Source organism: Euprymna scolopes, chromosome 27, assembly GCF_053919585.1.
Source record: "Euprymna scolopes isolate OS-2025 chromosome 27, ASM5391958v1, whole genome shotgun sequence".
Classification (NCBI taxonomy): domain Eukaryota; kingdom Metazoa; phylum Mollusca; class Cephalopoda; order Sepiida; family Sepiolidae; genus Euprymna; species Euprymna scolopes.
In genome coordinates this window covers 59,948,250-59,953,573 of record NC_136508.1, presented here as the reverse complement: position 1 = coordinate 59,953,573, position 5,324 = coordinate 59,948,250, and the positions used below count along the sequence as shown (strand labels likewise).

General features: G+C 38.2%; 1 non-coding gene across 1 annotated transcript; it reads left to right on the top strand.

The window, feature by feature from the left end:
• Positions 1-1,815: 1,815 nt before the first annotated feature.
• On the top strand, positions 1,816-1,972 carry LOC145249118 (U1 spliceosomal RNA). The gene has a single exon (XR_013863495.1). It is a non-coding gene; the product is annotated as a U1 spliceosomal RNA (small nuclear RNA).
• The last annotated feature ends 3,352 nt before the right edge of the window (positions 1,973-5,324 follow it).

Sequence of the window (5,324 nt, the reverse complement as noted above, 5' to 3'; positions counted from 1 at the left end):
AATCTAAACTTCTGATTGATGCCTATGTAAAATCTCTTGATTTTTGTTACCGCGTTGTTTTATCTCTTCCGAATGTACATTTCGTGTAGCGATAATGATTTCATCACGTGACGCCAATGGAGTCGTTATTTTACCAAATGAAAATAAAAACATGCAGCAGAAACGCAGCGTTAAAACAAACAGAAATTACTCTTTTATTATTTCTGTTATATATATTTTTTTATTATTGAATTTTGCGGTTGAAAGACATTGTTTATCAAATCCTGGAATCTGCTGAATACTAAATCAAAGTCTTATCTGATGCATACACATAAAAAAAGAAAGACATATATAACAAAAGCCGGACCAATTGAATCTCACTGCACGATTTTGGAGAAATATCTATATTAATCAGAAATCAAAACTCGGCAATCTCATATCACTTGTTGGAAATGCTTGTGGAAAGAGGAAAGGCAACGAAATACAAAAAAAAATTACTAAGCAATAACAAAAATAAGAAACAATACAAAAACAAGATGTGTATTTTATGACTCGCTTTTATGTATTTTGAATCTGACTTCAAATAAATAATCAAAAACTTTGTCATTTTTATTCAATGCATTATTTTTCGTCGAATTCTAAATATGTTCGTTTCATTGGCAATCCTCTAAAAAAGAATTATTGGCTTAATGTTAAATTAATGTGGACATTTATTTCTGTTTATAGCGAGATGGAGAAGAGAGTAAAGAAAAATGATTTCCTTAAAAATATTGCTCATAAAAATGGCTGAAAAATATACTAAATGAGTTAGAGAATCTTTGTAAAAAAACATAAATTTTTATTCTTAATAAATGCATTTTTAGTTTTACTTGTCTTTTTATGGTATACTAGCGGGGCGCGCCCGGTTCTGCCGGGTCGTAAAATACGCTTAAATTTGGTATTTTAAGTCATGCATATTTCGTATTTCTTATTACAAAACCAATTCTCTACTGAATATTAGATTGTACCATCCTGGGCCCAACTCTCTTCTTGATTTATATTAATGATCTTCCAAATCACATTCTTACATCATTCATAGACATCTATGCTGACGACACAACTATCTATGGTAGCACATCTAAGACTGGAAACCACCAAGTTCTCTCTGATTCTCTCTTCTCTGATCTTGAGCAAGTGGTACAATGGGGAAAGAGGTGGCCTGTTACTTTTCATGCATCTAAAACCAAAGTTTTATCTTTACATCATCAACGCTCTTATCCCCATCTGAAATCAATTGAAATGAATGGCTCTCGTCTTGGAGAGGCCTCATGTTTTGACAAGCTTCTGGGCTTGACCTTTACTCATGATCTTAAATGGAACACATACATTAAATCCGTTGCCAAGGCAGCTAGAAAAATGGTGGGATCCTTCTATGCTGATATAATTCTCTATCTATATAAGAGCCAAATACGTCCAAAGATGGAGTACTGTTGCTACATCTGGGTAGGAGCTGCTAGAAAGGATTTATCCTGCCTTGATAGAGTTCAAAATAGACTTCGTAGCCTTGTGGGGGATGTCCTTTTCTCTTCCCTGCAACCTCTTTCTCACAGAAGAGATGTTATGAGTTGTTCTCTGCTTTATCGTTATTTTCATGGCCAGTGCTCGGCTGAGCTCGATTCTATGGTCTCCACTCGCCAAACTCTCACAAGAAACAACCGTCTAGCAGGAAACACTATCCCTAATTTCCCCCACTCTTTATCTGTGCTTAGACCTAAACGTAGATTTCATGAGCACAGCTTCTTTCTTATAACTGCACGCCTATGGAATTGTCTTCCATTTTTCTGCTTTCCATTACTAACGGTTACCTGGCACAGGGGTAAACGGTGATCATCCAAGCCGTTCTCCCAGAGCGAGGCCCTTCCATTGCACTACGGTTGGGTTGACCTTTGCGATCGTCCCAAATGTGGACGACTCGGGTGCGCTATTTCTAAGTGTGGGGTAATACTTGGCCTTCGTGCCAAGATCAAAGTGTAGTATCTGTTCCGGCAGATGCTGCACTTAAGATAGTTTGTACCAGTCAATGGAGGGGAAACCCTCTATACTGGGACAATTATTATTTTTGGTAACCAGAGTGACCCCTTTTAGGGGAGCTGGTTTTTACCTCACATTAAAAACGGCCTTGTGCCTAATTTGCTCAGTGGGGGAGCAAATAAATACCATCTGTTCCGGCAGATGCTGCAAGCTATGACTAGCAAAGACCAGATGTGGGGGCAACCCCACATGCCTGACCATTAACCAGCTCCCATTTCCTACCTTTCGGGAGCTGGTCCCCTTTTTCCCTTCCCCCTCCCTTCACTCCTCACATTAAAAATTGGCCTTGTGCCTAATTTGCTCGGTGGGGGAGCAAATAAACACCATCTGTTCCGGCAGATGCTGCACTTAAGATAATTTGTACCAGTCAATGGAGGGGAAACCCTCTATACTGGGACAATTATTATTTTTGGTAACCAGAGTGCCCCCTGTTTGCCTACTTTTAGGGGAGCTAGTTTTTACCTCACATTAAAAACGGCCTTGTGCCTAATTTGCTCAGTGGGGGAGCAAATAAACACCATTTGTTCCGGCAGATACTGCAAGCTATGACTAGCTATGACTAGCAAAGACCAGATGTGGGGGCAACCCCACATGCCTGACCATTAACCAGCTCCCATTTCCCACCTCTCGGGAGCTGGTCCTCTTTTCCCTTCCCCCTCCCTTCACTCCTCACATTAAAAATCGGCCTTGTGCCTAATTTGCTCGGTGGGGGAGCAAATAAATACCATCTGTTCTTCAGATGCTGCACTTCTATTTCTTGTTCTCTTTCGGTGGAGGAGAAATCCTTCACGACTGAGACAATTTTTATTTTTGTACCTTTTCTCCACATTAAAAAACGACCCTGGTGTCTAACTCTGTCCCGTGGGGAGGCACAGTAAATAGGTACTAACGGTTACTATATTGTCCAATTTCTACTATACACTCTTTAACCCTTATGCTCGAGTGACCTCTAAACCTTGATAAGTGGTGATGCCTATGTAAAATAAATATATATACCGTACTTTGGGATAATAGCACCAAATCCGGGGTAATTGCGCCAACTATCTAAAAGTATTTATTTGTCACCCATGCATATAAAGAGTACTTTTTTTTAGTTGGCGCAATTTCCCCGGATTTGCCACAATTACCCGAAAGTACGATAGTACTGATTGCAAAAGTTAAAAAAAAAAAATAACTTCGGTGCCATTAGCTAGAATCGAAACCAAATCGCGTAATCTTACAGCTGTGTCCTCTACCTATGCAGCTGTGGAGAGATAGGTAAGAAGCATTTAATATTAAATGAATTGAATTTGGACGTGCGCAGAAAGCTATAAATATATGTCGGCAACTGGAAATGAACAAGTTGCAATTTTAACTAGCCGATATATGTCTGTACGCGCTATTCATCCATCCAAACAAAGTTTTTACTCATTATAAACCATCCTTACTGTATGATTTCAGTGTTATGACCAGTAGTGTAAGATTTTATCCGTTCAATATTTTCACCATGACAGACACACACACACATACATGTACATTTATATGGACTAGACATTCCCCATGACCCGTTGGATTTCAACGACTACTAATATTTATTCTACTTTAATCTCAATATTTATTGGTCCATTTGGCATAATGGTAAGAGTGGTAGCTAATAGGTCGGGAGATCGAGCTTAAATCTTCGATCGAATCATACCAAAGACTTAAAAATGGTACTTGGTACCTCCTTGTTAACCCCTCGGCCATTATACGGGGGGGGGATCAAGTGCAAGTGGGATGATACTTGTAAATAGAGCGTCGATCCCCTCTACAACTTTGTGTAGCAGTTTATTAGAAGGAAGCCTTAGGATCGCCCTCGACTATAGTTGGCCACATAGCTTTAATTTCATTCGAGAATTCATAAACTTTCAAGACATTTCTTTTGGTATGAATTTATAGTAAAATTGTTAAGTGTCTAGACATTATTATTATTATTATTATTATTATTATTATTATTATTATTATTAATATTAGTAGTTGTAGCACATTCAAGTATAGGGTGGCCCACTTAAAATAGCCCGATTCTCAAAAATTTCTCTAATAAATGTTTTCAAATTAGGCGGCCCATTTAAATGTAGCCTGCTCTCTCTAATCTTTCTCTTACTTACCAACTGACACCACAAGACAATATGCAATTCTTTTTCTAACATGATGGCGCTACATGCCACAAGTCTCACAGATCACGAAAACGAGTTCATGACATGTTTATGGAAGAGAGAACAATAAGCAAAGGGTTGTGGTCACTACGTTTCCCAGACTTGTCATCATGCGATTTTTTTTTGGGGGGGGGGGCTTAAAAACAAAAAGGTTTATGCAAATAATCGTCACAATCTAAACCAACTAAAGAAGAACATTACCAACTCTATCAGGAGAATCATCAGAGAAGATTCACAGGCAGTATCTGCAAACGTTGTTAAACGTGCCCCCAAATGCATAGATGTCAACGGGGAGCAGTTTCGGCATATTTTATTACACTACAGGTAATTTAAACAATAAAAGAAAGTTCCTCCTCTATACTATATTTTTCTGGATTACTTTCAAGTAAGCCACCCTGTATATAGAAGTGTTATTAATTATATATTATCACTATCTCTACTTATATATAAATGCCACTTTGTGTGTGTGTGTGTTTGTGTGTGTGTGCCTGGTGCGTGTGTTTTATGAGTTCGTTCGCTATGGGCTCTGAAACGGCTGGACCGATTCTATTAAAATTTCACACAAATATACTTTATGTGTCTGGAAGTGTTCTTAGCTTGCTTTTATATCAGAACGCCTTCGATAAGTATCAAAAATCGATTATAAAAAATAAAGAAAGAACAGTCCGATTTTGACTAGCCTACCACCAAAAGTGCATTTAAGAAGCTTTATCACCTCACAAGCAGAAGAGATCGGTGTATAACATCAACAGTAGGTTCTTTGATAAGAAAAGAGCGCGTTCAAAATGAATATTTCTGTTTAGCGCGCAACTAAACCATGCTACTCGACTTATACATTTTAAACTTTAATTTAAGCCATTATATAAAACTTATTTTATGATATCAACAGTGGGTTCTCTACAGTGCAATGCACACTGCAATAGTGGACCATGGGATTGCGAGAAGCATGTGAATCTTTCTCCCGGTGCATTACGGTGAGTCTCGGACTAGAGCAGGCAATCATTCGATTTCATTGAAAAATAGGCTATTTCAAGGATTTTGATGACAATAAAAAGGATTGATAATCTGGAAGCATTAGTTGATCCTTATTCAGTCTGATCA